Raw genomic sequence first — 19,692 nt, 5'->3', positions numbered from 1 at the left:
CCATCCTTAATTGAGGGGTGTCTTCCAACGGTGTAGGCATCCCTAGCAAATTTCAACTTATCAAAATCAATTTTGCAAGTCTTAAGTTGAGCATTAAGACTTGACACCTCATCATTTAGTTTAGCAATAGAAATAAGGTGTTCATCACAAGAATTAACATCAAAGTCCTTGCATCTCTTGCAAATGACAACATGTTCTACACAGGAACTAGATTTATTAACTTCCTCTAGCTTAGCATTTAGTTCATCATTTAAACTCTTTAAACTAGAGATTGATTCATGGCAAACAGACAATTCAGATGATAACATTTCATTTCTCTTAATTTCTAAGGCAAGGGATTTTTGCACACTAACAAATTTGTCATGTTCCTCATATAAAATATCCTCTTGTTTTTCTAATAATCTATCCTTTTCATTTAGAGCATCGATTAATTCATTAATTTTTTCTACTTTGGCTCTATCTAAACCTTTAAATAGACTAGAGTAATCTACTTCATCATTGGAGGAATCCATATCACTAGAAGTAGAGTACTTAGGGGAATCTCGAACACTTACCTTCTTCTCCTTGGCCATGAGGCAAGTGTGGCATTCGTTGGGGAAGAGCGAAGACTTGCCGAAGGCCGAGACCGCCAGTCCCTCATCGTCGAAGTCGGATGAGGAGCAGTCGGAATCCCATCCTTTTCCAAGATGAGCCTCGCCTTTCGCCTTCCTATAGCTTTTCTTCTTCTCCTTCTTCCCATGTCTTTCTTGTCCCTGGTCATTTTCATTATCGGGACATTGAGCAATAAAATGACTAGTCTTACCGCATTTGAAGCAGGAGCGCTTTCTCCTTGTTTTATTCTTGTTGGGGTACTCCTTGCATCCTTTAAGTGCGGTCTTAAAACGCTTGATGATAAGCGCCATCTCATCTTTGTTGAGCCCGGCAGCCTCCACTTGTGCTACCTTGCTTGGTAGCGCCTCCTTGCTGCTTGTTGCCTTGAGCGCAACGGGCTGTGGCTCGTAGACGGGTAGTGAACCGTTCAAGGCGTCATCCACATATCGTGCCTCCTTTACCATTATGCGCCTGCTCACGAATTTTCCGAGTATCTCCTCGGGCGTCATCTTTGTGTACCTGGGATTTTCACGAATAAGATTCACAAGATGGGGGTCAATAACTGTAAAGGACCTGAGCATGAGTCGGACGACGTCGTGGTCCGTCCATCTTGTGCTTCCATAGCTTCTAATCTTGTTGACCAGGGTCTTGAGCCTATTGTAGGTTTGTGTTGGCTCTTCTCCCCTGATCATGGCAAATCTTCCCAACTCGCCTTCCACCAACTCCATTTTGGTGATCATTGTAGCATCGTTTCCCTAATGTGAGATCTTGAGGGTGTCCCAAGTTTTCTTGGCATTGTCCAAGCCACTTACTTTATTGTATTCATCCCTGCAAAGCGAAGCTAACAAGACAGTAGTAGCTTGGGCATTCTTATGAATTTGTTCATTAATGAATACAGGGTTATCAGTGCTATCAAAATGCATCCCATATTCCACTATTTCCCAAATGCTAGGATGGAGAGAAAATAGATGACTACACATTTTATGACTCCAAAATGAGTAGTCCTCTCAATCAAAGTGTGGAGGTTTTCCTAGTGGAATAGAAAGTAAATGTGCATTCGAATTGTACGGTATGCGAGAATAGTCAAAAGAGTAATTTTGATTAACCGTTTTTTCTTTGACGAAGAATCGTCATCGTCGTCGTCTCTTGGTGAAGAAGAAGATGCATCGCTGTCGTAGTAGATGATCTTCTTGATGTGCCTCTTCTTCTTCCCGTCCTTTTTCTTGTGACTCGAGCCTGAGTTAGTGGGCTTGTCATCTCTTGGCTCGTTGAAGATGGACTCCTTCTCCTTGTCGTTGACCACCATCCCCTTTCCCTTAGGATCCATCTCTTCGGGTGATTAGTCCCTTACGTGAAGAGTACAGCTCTTATACCAATTGAGAGCACCTAGAGGGGGGGTGAATAGGTGATCCTGTAAAAATCAAACACTAATAGCCACAAAACTTAGTTATGAGTGTTAGTACGGCTAAATAGCTTGAAGCGAGTTCTTGTGAACACAAACAATCACAGAGAGATCAACACAAGACACGCGATTTTTATCCTGTGGTTCGGCCAAGTAACACTTGCCTACTTCCACGTTGTGGCGTCCCAATGGACGAGGGTTGCACTCAACCCCTTTCAAGTGATCCGATGATCAACTTGAATACCACGGTATTTTCCTTAGAGTATTTTCCCATTTGCGAGGAATCTCCACAACTTGGAGTCTCTCGCCCTTACAATTGAGATCACAATGAAGGCACAGAGTAAGGTTGGGAGAAGCAACACACGCAAGACTCAAATACGCAGCACACCCACGCGCACAAGTGAAGACTCGAGCTCAAATGACAACACAGGGAGTTCGCAACTCGAATGGAGCTCAAATCTCTAACACAACAAAGCAAATGCGCGGGAGCAGAGTCTGGATGCCTTAGAATACTTAGTGAATGCTTGGGTAACTCCTCCATGCGCCTAGGGGTTCCTTTTATAGCCCCAAGGCAGCTAGGAGCCGTTGAAGACCAACAAGGAAGGCTATCCTTGCCCTCTGTCGAGTGGCGCACCGGACAGTCCGGTGCGCCACCGGACAGGTCCTGTAGATGGTCCGGTGCGCGATTGCCTTCCAAATCGGACACAGATGACCGTTGCAGTTTCGGGCCGGTTGGCGCATCGGACACTATCCGGTGCACATCGGATAGTCCGGTGCCCCTCGCCGACCGTTGGAGCTGCCACGCGTCGCGTGAAGATTGCGCGGTCGACCATTGGCGCAGGCGACCGTTGGCTCACCGGACAGTCCGGTGCACCACCGGACAGTCTGGTGAATTATAGCCACGTCGCCCCTTTGCTTTTCTCGAGGGCAACTAGTTTGCCGCAGATGACTCACCGGACAGTCCGATGCACCACCGGACGGTCCGGTGAATTATAGCCGTACGCCGTCGTCGAGTCCGAAGAGCGGCCTTTTCACGCGGACCAGCCTGGCGCACCAGACACTGTCCGGTGTGAAAGGATCACGATGCCCAAGAGGGGGGTGAATTGGGCTTTTCTAAAAATCAACACTAATTAAAACCTAAGCAAGAGCTAAACAAGAGCCCAACTTCACCCCAACAACTAGCACTAAGATAATAATACTAGAAATACAACAATGCTAAGACAATACTTCAAATACTTGCTAAACAAATACACAATGTAAAGTGCTCGAATTAAGTGCGGAATGTAAAGCAAGGTTTAGAAGACTCCTCCAATTTTTCCCGAGGTATCGAAGAGTCGGCACTCTCCACTAGTCCTCGTTGGAGCACCCGCGCAAGGGTATCGCTCCCCCTTGGTCCTCGCAAGAACCAAGTGCTCACTACGAGATGATCCTTTGCCACTCCGGCGCGGTGGATCCCTCGAGACCGCTTACAAACTTGAGTCGGGTCACCAACAAGATCTTCACGGTGATCACCGAGCTCCCAACTCCACCAAGCCGTCTAGGTGATGCCGATCACCAAGAGTAACAAGCCGTAGACTTTCGCTTGACCAAGAGAAGTCTAATGCAAGTGGTGTGTGCTCTAGGTGGCTCTCGCTAGCGCTAATGAGGAACAAATGCGGGATTAAGATTCTCTAATCTCCTCACTAGGCTTTTGGTGCTTGCAATGCTCTAGCAATATGCTGGAATTAATGTGGGGTGCAAGACATTGAATATGGTGGGTGGAGGGGGTATAAATAGCCCTCACCCACCAACTAGCTGTTACAGGCATTTTATTGCGCACTGGCGCACCGGACAGTCAGGTGCGCCACCGGTGCGCCAACGGTCGTTTCCAACGGCTAGTTCTGACAGTTAGCCGTTGGACTCATGGCACACCGGACAGTGAACAGTCACTGTCCGGTGCACACCGGACAGTCCGGTGCACTGTCCGGTGCGCCACTATAATTCACTTCTGAAACAGGCGCGCTCGGGTTTTGCTGCCCGGGGAGGCCTTCCCCTAGGCCAGCCTGGCCCACCTGGCAGATGGTGCACCAGACAGTCCGGTGCCCCAGGGCCAGAATTCCTATCTCTTGTTTTTCAGCTGATTTTCAAATCGGTTTTCGTTCTAACTTGTGAGTGAGTTCTAGAGTGACACCTAGCACTATATGTGAGTGTGATTGTGCACCAACACTACACTAGAACTCTCTTGGTCAAACTACTCATCGACAACCCCTCTTTATAGTATGGCTAAAAGAGAATAAAAGACCTAACTAAATCACGAGTGTCCACATCTCCTTGACACTCGGACTCCGTAGTCCTTCAACTTTTTCAGTCAATTCAGCATGTAGACTAGTTTGCTCTCCTTGACTCAAATCATCACATGAGGTTGCTATTGAGAACAATGATTTCAACAACGAGTTGGCAGTGGATAATGAAAGGCTTAAAAATGAGGTCAAGAAACTTAAGAGTGAAAATGAACATCTTGCAACAAGTGTGCAAAAGTTCAACAAGGGCCAATACCTCCAAAATGAGTTGCTTATGAACACTGTCATGAAAAACAACAAGAGTGGTATTGGATACAATGCTTTTGTGCAAAAGAAAGATACTACTCAATACAAGCCAAAGCAAACTCACAAGCCTATCAAATGCTTTGAGTGTGGAAATGAAGGTCAAAGTTACATTCCTAGGTCCACCAAACAAGAGTAGACCTAGACAAATTTGGGTTGCAAAGTCCTTGATTGAGAGAGTCACTGGTCCTATGCAATATAGGGCCCTCAAAACTCAAGCTTGATTTGTCTGTGGATGTAGGTGAACTACAAGACCGGTGGGAGCCATTGGGTTATTGACAGTGGATGCACACAACATATGACAGGCAACCCACGGATGTTCACCTCACTTGATGAGAATGTTGATGGACAAGACAAAATCACATTTGGAGACAATTCAAAAGGGAAAGTGCAAGGACTTGGCAAGGTGGCAATTTCAAATGACTTATCAATTTCAAATGTTCTCTTGGTTGCACCTTTGAGCTTCAATTTATTATCAGTGGGTCAACTCTGTGATCTTGGACTTTAATGCTTATTCACTCCAACAGAGGTTATTGTATCAAAGATGGATGATGAATCAATGGTGTTCAAGGGATTTAGATACAACAATCTCTACTTAGTGGATTTCACTTCAGAAGATGCAGACTTAAGAACTTGCCTCTTCACCAAAGCTTCACTTGGATGGCTTTGGCATAGGAGGCTTGCACATGTTGGGATGATCACACTCAAGAAGGTATTAAAGAAAGACATGGTTAGAGGATTAAAGGATGTGGTGTTTGAAAAAGACAAGCCATGTAGTGATGTCAACATGGGAAGCAAGTTGCTAATACACATCCTACTAAAGCTTTCATGTCAACATCAAGGCCACTGGAACTACTTCATATGGATTTATTTGGACCTACAAATTATGTAAGTGATGGCGGCAACCTCTACTGTCTAGTGATTGTTGATGATTTCTCAAGATACACTTGTGTGTTCTTTCTCCATGACAAATCTGAAGTTGCATCTATATTCAAGAAGTTTGCCAAGAAAGCTCAAAATGAATTTGATTGCAAGATCAAGAAGATTAGAAGTGATAATGGCAAAGAATTTGACAACACCAACATTCATGAGTACTGTGATGAAATTGGATCAAGCATGAAGTATCTGCAACATACACACCTCAACAAAATGGAGTTGTTGAAAGAAAAAACAGGACCTTGATCACACTTGCAAGAACAATGATTGATGAGTATAACACACCGGAGAGGTTTTGGGCCGAAGCTGTCAACACCGCATGTTATGCATCAAACAGGCTATTTCCTCACCGGCTACTTGCGAAGACTCCCTATGAACTGCTAAATGGGAAAAAGCCAGACGTCTCCTTCTTCCGGGTGTTTGGGTGCAAATGCTACATCTACAAGAAACGCCATCATCTAGGGAAGTTTCAAAGACGTTGTGATATTGGTTTTCTTTTGGGTTATTCATTAAAGTCCAAAGCATATCGAGTATTCAACCATGCCACTGGCGTGGTAGAAGAAACATATGATGTGGAATTTGATGCGACTAATGGCTCCCAAGGAGCACTTGAAAATCTTGATGATGTAGGTGATGAGCCACTTAGGGAAGCAATGAAGAACATGCCAATTGGACCTATCAAACCAAAAGAAGATGAAGAAGGGGTGCAAAACATTGACAGGCCTTCTTCATCAAATATACCACAAGATGATGAAAAAGATGAGAGGCATGCAAATGAAGATACATTTGTCTCTCATGAACAAGCAAGGGTACAAGCCGAAGATGTTGATGCTCTAGGATCTTCTTCCCAAGTGGTTGACAGGAGAAACTCATCACTACTTCAAGCTCATCCTCAAAACCAAATCATCGGGAGTCCTTCACAAGGGGTTATTACTCGATCACATAGACATGCTTCTTTTATTGAACATCACTCCTTTGTTTCTTGTGTTGAGCCTACTTGTATAGATGAGGCGCTACAGGATCCGGACTGGGTGAATGCCATGCATGAAGAACTTAACAACTTCACCCGTAACGAAGTTTGGACCCTGGAGAAGCCCCCACAAGATGCAAGAATCATTGGAACAAAGTGGGTGTTCAGAAACAAACAAGATGATCAAGGTGTGATTGTAAGGAACAAGGCAAGACTTGTTGCAAAGGGATTCTCTCAAGTTGAATGCTTAGATTTTGGAGAGACCTTTGCACCGGTTGCTCGACTGGAAGCCATCCGTATCCTACTTGCATATGCATCATGTTATGATATAAAACTTTATCAAATGGATGTAAAAAGTGCATTTTTAGATGGCTTCATAAATGAACTTGTATATGTTGAGCAACCACCTGGATTTGAAGACCCTAGATATCCTAACCATGCTTACAGGTTGTCCAAGGCGCTATATGGGCTAAAGCAAGCTCCAAGGGCTTGGTATGAGCGCCTTTGCGACTTCCTCATCCAAAAGGGCTTCAAGATCGGGACCGTCGACACAACTCTATTCACAAAGAAACATAATGGTGATATTTTCATTTGTCAAGTATATGTTGATGATATAATCTTTGGCTCGACAAATGACTATCATTGCAAGGAATTTGGTGAGTTGATGTCGAAGGAGTTCGAGATGTCAATGATTGGTGAGCTAACATACTTCCTCGGCTTTCAAGTCAAGCAAATGAAAGATGGTAACTTTCTCTCACAAGAGAAGTATACCAAAGACTTGTTGAAAAGGTTCAACATGGAGAAGTGCAAACCAATCAAGACCCCCATGCTAACAAATGGACATCTCGACTTAGATGAGGGAGGTAACTCGGTTAATCAAACTCTCTACCGTTCTATGATTGGTAGTTTATTGTACCTTACCGCATCTAGGCCCGATATTATGTTTAGTGTCTGCATGTGTGCTAGATTTCAATCTAATCCTAAGAAAGCTCATCTTCGCGCTGTCAAGAGAATTCTTAGGTATCTCAGGCACACCACAAGCGTTGGTCTGTGGTATCCCAAAGGAGCTACTTTTGATTTAATTGGCTATTTCGATTCGAATTATGCTGGTTGCAAAATTGATAGGAAAAGTACTTCTGGGGGATGCCATCTGCTTGGTAGATCACTAGTTTCATGGACATCCAAAAAGCAAAATAGTGTTGCCTTGTCAACTGCCGAAGCGGAATACATTGCCGCAGGTGCTTGTTGCACACAAATTTTATATATGAAACAAACTCTTCTAGACTATGGCGTAGTTCTAGAAAAGGTACCTTTATTGTGTGATAATGAGAGTGTTGTTAAAATTGCTAATAACCTTGTACAACACTCTCGCACCAAGCACATTGATATCTGTCATCACTTCCTTAGAGATCATGTTGCTAAAGGAGATATCATTTTAGAAGGAGTGAGGTCGGAAGATCAATTAGCAGATATTTTCACTAAGCCACTTGATAAGACCCGCTTTTGCATGTTGAGAAATGAACTAAATATTCTTGATCTCAGAAATTTTATGTAAGATGTCAAATGGTGTTGTCAAGCTTGCATTGCATGTTTAAATTTCTTGTATTGCATCTAGGGCTTGTCTAACCTAGTTGAGATAACCGCCAACAAAGCGAGTGAAAAAGCTTAACTCGTGTCAAACTTGACAAGTCTTAGTTTTAAGCTTTTAGCACTTAAATTCTTACTTTTTTATGCAATTGTTGGTTCTTGAAATATGCATGAGGTTCTGCACTTAGGGGGAGTATTCAAAACTCAAATCACTCTGAAAACCCCTAGTGCAAGCCAAAATGCAAATTTCACCATTTGCCTATTTTCTCTAAAAATTATCTAGCCTATGGCAAAATATTTTGAAAATTATGAGAAAATATATGAGGGTACCAATACCTGTCCCAACAAGTGTTATTTTGTGTGATTATAAGTTGGGATTTGGTTTGGTTGGAAATTAGATAGAAAAAATAAAAAATTTCAAATCTTCCCTCTGTCTGGGCTCATCGGACAGTCCGGTGTGCACCGGACACTGCACTGTGCAATGTCCGGTGCACCAGCAGCCGCGCGCTTCAAATCCTTTTTTCCTTGCGCTGTCCGGTGGCTCACCGGACAGCTACTGTGCGCTGTCCGGTGTGCACCGGACAGGCAACTGTCCGGTGTGCACCGGACAGGCACTGTAGTCTGTCCGGTGCGCCCATATCGTGTTTTAAAAAAATCGGCCTCCAGCCCGAGCTGAGCCAGAGGCCTTTCATTCTCTGTTCTCTGCCTCTCCTCAGCTCCCCTAGCGATCACCCCTCCCTCTGCTCACTGGCGGTGATCGACGGCGTCGTGCTCCCATGACCCTCTCCTGCGTAGGCTCCTCTGCCTCCTCTTCTCTGGTGAGCACCTCCCTCCACTATCTTCCCTCTCTCTCTCCATTTCTCTGGACAGTGAACACCCTTTCCACCCCTTTGTGCCCAACTCAATTTCCTATCCAATTCTGTGAATTCATGTGGTGAGAAATGTTGCTCTGTGCCCATTGTGTATCCCTGCAGGTTTCTAGCTCCTTAGGGAGGGTTTCACAGCCTCTAATAGCCATTTCTCCAAAACCCTAGAACTTCGCACGTCACGTGTTCGGTGAAATGTCCAAACTAGCCAAAAATGCTCTGATTGACCCCAAATTTTTCATGCACCTTCACAATACCTCCAGTAACATATTCGCCAAATTTCACGTCAATCCAATATTCCAGGCTTTAATTTCACCAAATTCCTCGTTTCGAGCGATCGTTTCCGAGCCGAGTGCCCGAATTTCATTTTCTTCGCCTAAATTCAAACCAAGCACACACTTCACTCTTATTCACCCATATAAACCTATTTGTGAAGTATCGACTCAATTCCACATCATTTCGTGCCTCAATTCGAATTCCAAACCTCCTATGGCACTTTTTATCGTTCAAACGCCGTTTTCACGTCGTTTGACCTCTTGGTCGCCTTATCTCTCGTTTTCTGTGCCATATTTCTCTGTGTATGTATTTATTCACATTTCATATACTTATGACTATGTGACTAATATGTGCTCACCTCTTCTGTAATTTCAGTGACCTTGCCTGCCCGTGGGCCGTCTCCTGTCCTGCCTGGATTTCCACCTGTCGTGTGAGTTTTCCAGGTAGACATCTCCTCCTTTGATATTCTATCGGATATTATTGACCTGTGCTTAGCCTCTCTCTCTCATTTGCAGTCGTCAGGTCAGGATGTCGCGCACGAAGAATGTGTCGGCGCCAGGGGGAGGCGATGATGAGGATCCTCGTCGCCCCTTCAGGCAGGTCAAGGGCAAAACAATATACTTGGAGCAGCAGGAAGGCCGCAAGAGCAGCGTATGGACAGAGCAGGCCGAGCAGCGGCAGCAGCCGCTGAGCAGGCCGAGCTAGGAGATCAGCCTCAGACTCCTTCAGATCAAATTGCGTACCGAGTTCGTCGTCTCGCCTCCCAGCCTCGCTCCTCCACTACCACCACTGCTTCAGCTTCCACTCCACCACCAACTTTGCCTGCTCCTGTCACCCCTGTTGCGCCATCCACCACCTCCACTACACCAGCTTCCACTACTCCTCCTCCCGCTCTTGTTTCCGCTCCTCCTATCCCACCTGCTCGCTTCCGGGAGCGCGATGAGACTGAGGTGCGACCTCTGGCTGCAGATCCCCGGTTGTTTGACCTTCAGCGTGCTACAGCGGCACAGGTACGTAGGTTCAGATACGTACCCATGGAGTCTTAGTTACCGGCTCAGAGGGACCCTGCTGCAGTTGACCTCTTCAGCACCAGGATTCAGGAATCCTTCTTCAGGGCACAGATGTCTGCACAGATTGCTCTGCGAGTGCATCAGCTTTTGGACCTTCCAGCCTTTCTGCTAGCTGTCGGTGCTGACTCTGAGGTGCACCTCTCATATCTGCCTGGTCTTCTGACTCTTTTGTCTACCAGCGGCAGGTATGTTGAGGAGTGGGTCCGAGTTTTCTACGCGATTGTATGGATAGACCCAGATCACCACTGGATGAGGTTTCGTTTTGAGCGAGAGGATGTCACTATTTCTGCCAGCCAGATTCGCCAGCTCTTTGGATTTCGCGAGTCGTCGACTCGACTTCACAGCTTATGCTACGGCACCTCTGACCCTCCTCGTCGCCCTCACGGCGGTGTGGCTCCGGGTACAGCTCACGTCGCGGCTCTGTTCCGACCGCCCTTCTCAGATGGGTCGCAACGCTCACCGACAGATTTCACTACAGCAGCAAAGTTCCTATTTCAGCTTATGAGACGGACACTTCTGCCGCGGATGGGATATAGGGAGGCTACCACACATATCCAGCTCTGGCTCCTTGGTGCCCTCGTCTCTCACTCTGAGTTTGACGTTGTGGATTTCCTTATTTGTGAGATCGAGGACACCGTTTTGGATGGCATGCGTGCTCGTCGACAGTTGCCATATGCTCACTACCTGTGTCACATTTTTGCGCAGCTGATTCGGCCTCCACAGTTCCAGGGCACACTTGAGGCCTCACGCCTTGTCTTTGGGTCCTACCGTCCAGCGCCTGAGGATCCTGTGCCAGCTTCTGCTCTAGTTTTTGACACTCAGGCCGAGGATGCTGCTCTTCATCAGTTCGAAGCTCAGGATGCAGCAGTTGTTGATGATGATGATGATGATGATTTTGGGATTCCACCTCCGCCTCCGCCTCCTATGCCTCCACGCTCACAGGATCTTGAGGCTGGGAGTTCTAGTGCTACCCCTGCTGCCCCTCTGGCTATTGACCCTGCTATTGCTTCGATTCTCCAGTCTCTCACTCAGCAGTAGGCTCACTTGGCAGCCGAGCAGACCCGATTATCCGAGAGGATGCTCTTGATGTTTCAGACCATACAAGACAGGCAGGATTCTCTTTAGCAGCAGATTCTTCAGGATCGGGCTGAGAGCAGGGCATTCATGGCTCTTATGCTACAGCATTCTGGTGTCTCGGTTCCCCCGGTTCAGTCTGCACCACCCCCTCCGCTTCAGGCTCCTGTTGTGCCAGCGATTCAGTCAGGACCCCCTCTTCCTTCTATTGGTCCTTCTTCCTCTCCGCTCCGGCCGGTCACCCTGGCTTTCACGTCACCAGTTCTCAGCTCTGTCTACCCTCAGCCGCCAGTGCCACTAGCTTCTGCTGTTACCACTACTGTTGTGACGGTGTCTGTGACCACTTCAGTTCCGGCAGCTTCTGTAGTGCGGCCTCAGTCCGAGTCAGTACCAGCTCTAGCTTCTACAGCAGATCCTAGATCCGACACTGACTCTGACCCCCAGCTGGCGTTCGCTCTGCTGCCTCGACCGCGACCGGATGCTCCCTCGCCGCCTCCTCCCGCTTCAAATGTGTAGGTTCGGGTACCCTTTTGGTGTTTGACGCCAAAGGGGGAGAGATATGAGTTGTGAGAGCTAGGGGGAGTTAGAGAGTTAGTAGAGAGTCATTTTGATGTAATATATGTACTTGTTACTCTCTGTACTAGCTTGGTGCTTTTGGCTCACAAACTCTATATATACTCTCGACGCTTATGATTGACTGTGTGTATTATGTTTTCACCTTATATTTATCACCAGTCTTCTAGTTCTTGATTCATTGATTTAATTTTACTTTTATATGAACAAGAAACTTACGATGTGTATGCGCTCATTCTTATTATTATGGTACACGTTCTTTCTGTCAAAGATTACTGAGTATAACTAACCATCTTTTCAATTGACAGAAATTTCAAAACAAACTACTCTCACAAATCTTGTAGGGTTGTCATCAATCACCAAAAAGGGGGAGATTGAAAGCATCTAGGCCCCTGGTTGGTTTTAGTGATTAATGACAACGTAATGTTATATGTGACTAACATGTGTTTTGTAAAGACAAATGGTAAGTTAGGTCGCATTACAGGTAGAAGTGCTACAACGGTGAAAACAATCCCAGAGATAAGAACTCGAAGCGACGGCTAAAACGACGAAACAAAAGGTGAAGGACTACGGAGTCCGAGTGTCAAGGAGATGTGGACACTCGTGATTTAGTTAGGTCTTTTATTCTCTTTTAGCCGTACTATAAAGAGGGGTTGTCGATGAGTAGTTTGACCAAGAGAGTTCTAGTGTAGTGTTGGTGCACAATCACACTCACATACAGTGCTAGGTGTCACTCTAGAACTCACTCACAAGTTAGAACGAAAACCGATTTGAAAATCAGCTGAAAAACAAGAGATAGGGTTTTTGGCCCTAGGGCACCGGACTGTCCGGTGCACCATCTGCCAGGTGGGCCAGGCTGGCCCAGGGGAAGGCCTCCCCGGGCAGCAAAACCCGAGCGCGCCTGTTTCAGAAGTGAATTATAGTGGCGCACCAGACAGTGCACCGGACAGTGACTGTTCATTGTCCGGTGTGCCATGAGTCCAACGGCTAACTGTCAGAACTAGCCGTTGGAAACGACCGTTGGCGCACCGGTGGCGCACCGGACTGTCCGGTGCGCCAGTGCGCAGTAAAATGCCTGTAACGACTAGTTGGTGGGTGAGGGCTATTTATACCCCCTCCACCCACCATATTCAATGTCTTGCACCCCACATTAATTCCAGCACATTGCTAGAGCATTGCAAGCACCAAAAGCCTAGTGAGGAGATTAGAGAATCTTAATCCCGCATTTGTTCCTCATTAGCGCTAGCGAGAGCCACCTAGAGCACACACCACTTGCATTAGGCTTCTCTTGGTCAAGTGAAAGTCTACGGCTTGTTACTCTTGGTGATCGGCATCACCTAGACGGCTTGGTGGCGTTGGGAGCTCGGTGATCACCGTGAAGATCTTGTTGGTGACCCAACTCAAGTTTGTAAGCGGTCTCGATGGATCCACCGCGCCGGAGTGGCAAAGGATCATCTCATAGTGAGCACTTGGTTCTTGCGAGGACCAAGGGGGAGCGATACCCTTGCGCGGGTGCTCCAACGAGGACTAGTGGAGAGTGCCGACTCTTCGATACCTCGAGAAAAATTGGAGGAGTCTTCTAAACCTTGCTTTACATTCCGCACTTAATTCGAGCACTTTACATTGTGTATTTGTTTAGCAAGTATTTGAAGTATTGTCTTAGCATTGTTGTATTTCTAGTATTATTATCTTAGTGCTAGTTGTTGGGGTGAAGTTTGTCTCTTGTTTAGCTCTTGCTTAGGTTTTAATTAGTGTTGATTTTTAGAAAAGCCCAATTCACCCCCCTCTTGGGCATCGTGATCCTTTCACACCAGACAGTGTCCGGTGCGCCAGGCTGGTCCGCGTGAAAAGGCCGCTCTTGGGACTCGACGGCGGCGTACGACTATAATTCACCAGACCGTCCGGTGGTGCACCGGACTGTCCGGTGAGTCATCCGCGGCGATATAGTCGCCCTCGGGAAAAGCAAAGGGGTGGTGTGGCTATAATTCACCGGACTGTCCGGTGAGCCAACGGTCGCCTGCGCCAATGGTCGGCCGCGCAATCTTCGCACGACGTGTGGCAGCTCCAACGGTCGGCGAGGGGCACCGGACTGTCCGGTGCGCCACTCGACAGAAGGCAAGGATAGCCTTCCTTGTTGGTCTTCAACGGCTCCTAGCTGCCTTGGGGCTATAAAAGAGACCCCTAGGCACATGGAGGAGTTACCCAAGCATTCACTAAGTATTCTAAGGCATCCAGACTCTGCTTCCGCGCATTTGCTTTGTTGTGTTAGAGATTTGAGCTCCATTCGAGTTGCAAACTCCCTGTGTTGTCATTTGAGCTCGAGTCTTCACTTGTGTGCGTGGGTGTGCTGCGTATTTGAGTCTTGCGTGTGTTGCTTCTCCCAACCTTACTCTGTGCCTTCATTGTGATCTCAATTGTAAGGGCGAGAGACTCCAAGTTGTGGAGATTCCTCGCAAATGGGAAAATACTCTAAGGAAAATATCGTGGTATTCAAGTTGATCATCGGATCACTTGAAAGGGGTTGAGTGCAACCCTCGTCCATTGGGACGCCACAATGTGGAAGTAGGCAAGTGTTACTTGGCTGAACCACGGGATAAAAATCGTGTGTCTTGTGTTGATCTCTCTGTGATTGTTTGTGTTCACAAGAACTCACTTCAAGCTATTTAGCCATACTAACACTCATAACTAAGTTTTATGGCTATTAGTGTTTGATTTTTACAGGATCACCTATTCACCCCCTCTAGGTGCTCTCAATTGGTATTAGAGCTGTACTCTTCACGTAAGGGACTAATCGCCCGAAGAGATGGATCCTAAGGGAAAGGGGATGGTGGTCAACGACAAGGATAAGGAGTCCATCTTCAACGAGCCAAGAGATGACAAGCCCACTAACTCAGGCTCGAGTCACAAGAAGAAGGATGGGAAGAAGAAGAGGCGCATCAAGAAGATCATCTACTACGACAGCGATGCATCTTCTTCTTCACCAAGAGACGACGACGATGACAATTCTTCGTCAAAGAAAAAACGGTTAATCAAAATTACTCTTTTGACTATTCTCGCATGCCGTACAATTCGAATGCACATTTACTTTCTATTCCACTAGGAAAACCTCCACACTTTGATTGAGAGGACTACTCATTTTGGAGTCATAAAATGCATAGTCATCTATTTTCTCTCCATCCTAGCATTTGGGAAATAGTGGAATATGGGATGCATTTTGATAGCACTGATAACCCTGTATTCATTAATGAACAAATTCATAAGAATGCCCAAGCTACTACTGTCTTGTTAGCTTCGCTTTGCAGGGATGGATACAATAAAGTAAGTGGCTTGGACAACGCCAAGAAAATTTGGGACACCCTCAAGATCTCACATGAGGGAAACGATGCTACAATGATCACCAAAATGGAGTTGGTGGAAGGCGAGTTGGGAAGATTTGCCATGATCAGGGGAGAAGAGCCAACACAAACCTACAACAGGCTCAAGACCCTGGTCAACAAGATTAGAAGCTATGGAAGCACAAGATGGATGGACCACGACGTCGTCCGACTCATGCTCAGGTCCTTTACAGTTATTGACCCCCATCTTGTGAATCTTATTCGTGAAAATCCCAGGTACACAAAGATGAGCCCGAGGAGATACTCGGAAAATTCGTGAGCAGGCGCATGATGGTAAAGGAGGCATGATATGTGGATGACGCCTTGAACGGTCCACTACCCGTCTATGAGCCACAGCCCGTTGCGCTCAAGGCAACAAGCAACAAGGAGGCGCTACCAAGCAAGGTAGCACAAGTGGAGGCTGTCGGGCTCAACGAAGATGAGATGGCGCTTATCATCAAGCGTTTTACACTTAGGCAACAAGCAGAAATACATAGTTTGTGGTGTTGTATTACTTTGGTATTTTGCACTTTGGTCCAAAAGTGCACCAAATTTACACTTAGCCCCCTAGGGTTCCAATCTAGGTTTTTCTAGGGGTCTTTTCAGAGTTTTTAACACTTTAGGGTTTTGGTGCTACCCAAGTCCATTAAATGTGATATCTTATGATCATTTCTAATGAGTTTAACTTATTTGGGCTTCATTTTCACTCATAAGCCTAGTTTAGGGTTAAGTACTCTACCCTAGGGTTACTCACATACCAAGTCACATCAATACAACTTGTTTGAAATTTTTGCCTACTAAATGCACTCTAAGTGTAACAAACACATGATATGTTAATGCTCATGATGTTATGCTCAAATTTTAGTGACAGTAACACCAGAGGTGTTACAATAACGGCTAGCGCCCGCTTCACTCTCGTGTGTAAAGCCTCGCGGAGTTCGCTCCGCATGTGGCCACTTAGGGCAAGCATGCGACTCTGTGGGGAAATGCCTTAGGCGATGTCCTCGCTCCCGAAGGCCTAACCGAAGGCGGCAACCGCATCGGACAGGGCGTCGTACGCGGTGCTCTTCTTGTCGACAGCTCAGGAGAGCGTCTGAGACGTCTCAATAGAGGTATGGAGGTCCCGCTCAAACTCTAAAACAAACCAAACAAAACAGTAAGCACAACCGAAGTAGCCCAGGCAGACAAAACACAGGTAGAAAAATGCATACCTCCCGCCCGAGCCTTCCATTGCTGAGCCTCGGTCTGCTGAGCCTCGAGTTACTTGGCAAGGGTCCCTGCTCAAGAAGAGGCTTCCTCGGCTTGATGTTGGAACCTCTCTCGTTTGCTGGATAGCCTCTTAAGGTCCTCCTCCAGATCACAAACCCTCTCGCCTAGAGGAGCCGCTTCTCGTCGCGTCAAGGCAGCCTCGTCCCTCAGCTTTGAGTAGAGGGCCTGAAGACCCGCTGCTTCGGCACTCTGTTTAGCAAGCTGCTTGTTTGCTCGAGCAAGCAGTCCATTTTGGCACTACAGTGAATCCTAGAAGTCGCTTTTTAGCAAGCTGCTTGTCCACAGGTGATGGGAAAGGGATATCTCTTTAGATTTCCTTCCCAACGAAGGAAACAGGCCCTGAGCCCCTTACTGATCAAGGGTTCAAAGGTTGGCCCCTTGGCGGGGTTCGACAACCGCCCTAGAGTACACGACTTCGAGCCCTTTACTGATCAGGGGTTCGAAGCTTGTCCCTCGGTAGGGTTTGATAACCGCCCTAGAGCATAGAGTCAGGGATTACCAAGGGTACGTCCGTACATGGTCGAGGCTCGAGCTACAATAACAAGGTACCCTAGGACATATTCGAGACCCGTGAGAACGATTCGTAATGGTATCCCATCGGAGGGAGGCATCGAGCTCTCGGATCCTATCGAATTGGTCTAGGATCGATGAATCACCCACAGGTATATTGGGGCGCGTTCCAGACCGCTAGCCAGCCCCTATCAAACGGGGCTCGAGCCTCTACTCGGATCACTCGCTAATAGATCACAAGAGACATCATGCTCGTTGCCTATTGAGGGTAGCATGGTGCTTTCCCCCTCTTCCTCCTTGTGGAAAGGCGACGAAGAGGCATATCATCAAAAGTCAAGGCATTCCCTGATTGCCCTCTAGCCCTGTGCAGAGGCTTAGGAGCTGCCCTTGCACCTACACTATGGCAAAATTGTTGGTAGCACCAACAAACCAATGCAGAAACTTGGGGGCTGCCTTTCCAACTAGGCTGCGGCTAGGTCACATGTAATGGACAGATCAACAAGATTCGCGGAGAGAAATATAAAGACCTCAGAGGAGTAACCACCCCCCTTGAGGCCTTGGTTGCTACACCCGACGAGTGCGCTCGTGTGCACCCATCAGAACAAATCTACTACCTTCCAAAAAGGGCTAAACAACGCACCTATGAGAGTTCGGTAGAACCTCCAAGCAAGTGCATGAACTCCCTTGGAGGCTCGGGGGCTACTGTCAGGTACCATAATTAGGGGTACCCAGATTATGCCCCTAAGCATACCTGACACCCGAGTACCAGGGAATCATAAGGCATAAAACGCGCTCCCTGAGGTCACGCATGGTCGAATCACGATTTGCTTGATACCCCACTTGACGACTGTCCAAAACTACGCCTCACCCGAGCCCATCCTCGGGTGGAAGGATGCGCCCGCGTGGACCCTCGACTCGCCCGAGGAGCCCCCTTAGATGGAAAGAAAAATTTGCCTCACCCGAGGACATCTCGGGCAATGGCCTAGCTTCGAGCCTGGCCTCGGCCAAAGTTCTCAGGAACCTCAAAACGAGTGGATTAAATGCGACCGGTACGAACACCTGCTCTGCCAATGATGTCGTAGTCAACAAAGGATGATGGGACCATGGTCCCATCACTTTCACCACCCACAATGATGCACTCCCAAGAATATCGGGCACTACTTCCCCGCTTTTGTCACTATTCTCAACAACTCTGGACGGGACATACGATGTCTAGGCACAGCCTCAGCCTCAGGAGGAAACTCTGCCTCACTCGAGGTCCGCCTCGGCCTCACCCAAGCTCAGTCTCGGCCAAACTGTCCTGGCAATGGCACATTTAATGCCACCAACTCCCCATGAATCCTGTGGGGTACCACTCCGACTACTGTTCTGACCACTCCCAGCATGGCTGTGCGCCCATGCACAGTCCGGCCTTGGCCTTGGGAGAAGTCTCCATCTTGCCCAAGCATGGCCTCGGCCCACGACATCAACAGTAGAACGCCCAACGCCACCAACCCTCCCGCAAAAACCGATGACACCGGGATGGCTACAGAAACCACAGGGTTGGTGTCAGGTCCGCTTTACACCATTCCGCATGACACATGGGTCGGATTACCATGCACTTTTTGCCATACTGATCGCTATTTCAACCACTATGTCTCAGTCGTCTCGTCCACAAGATGGGCTCGGGTACACATCCGAGCCCCCGACCCTGGCCTCGGCTCTCTATTTGGTCAAAATACGGGATATAGGAGGGGACATCCTCCTCCTAAACAAAGGCAACAACCAGGACAGGGGCCATCCCAGTGGCCATACTTCTACATGTTAGAAATATGCCCTAGAGATAATCATAGAGATGAGCATATTTCTTTGTATCCATGATATATATTGCTTAATTGAATATCCATGAAAGACACCTTGTATTTATTAGCAATTATGTGAACTGTTTGTGAGATTCTTTACTTGTATGGTTATTCTAAATGATGTCCCTAGTCAGAGTCGATGACTAGCACATGTATTAGTTGATGACTACATTTCACAGGTCATGGACATGGAGATGTTAAACTAATAATGTGGGCGCATGTATGACATGAGGCTGGACTAACCCAACATGAGATATTGTAATATAGTTCTCTTTTTGCAACATGTATATTGTATTCTTAGACCTGAGATTGTCGCATGTTCTCAAGATGTGAATTGACTTACTTAGGGACTATCAAACGCTACTTCATAAATGGGTAGTTATAAAAGTAGTTTTGGGTGTGTTAGGAAGCATGCTGTGAGGCATGGTCAGTCAAGATGGAATTTGTCCCTCTCTTCTTGAGAGAGATATCTCTAGGCCCCTCGAGTGATTGGATCAAGAAATGCATGGTCGTGCTAGGGTTAAGTGTTAACCAATGAAAGGATTCTAATTCATAGTATCAAGAAAGAGAGGTCAGATTAGAGCCAGACCAAATATCATGAGACAAAGGGAACAACATGTACGTAACATTGCAATGGTTCATCTGATATGATCTTTACGTGCATATAGGAGTTGACATGTCTTGCTACAGGCCACTGTCAATTATTGGGCCAAGTAAGAGTACTTGGGCCATGTTTATATGTACGTGAACCTATAGGGTCACACACTTAAG

This window comes from Zea mays, chromosome 4 (genome assembly GCF_902167145.1).
Source record: "Zea mays cultivar B73 chromosome 4, Zm-B73-REFERENCE-NAM-5.0, whole genome shotgun sequence".
NCBI lineage: Eukaryota > Viridiplantae > Streptophyta > Magnoliopsida > Poales > Poaceae > Zea > Zea mays.
The sequence above is the reverse complement of the archived record's forward strand: the minus strand, read 5'-3'. Positions refer to the sequence as shown.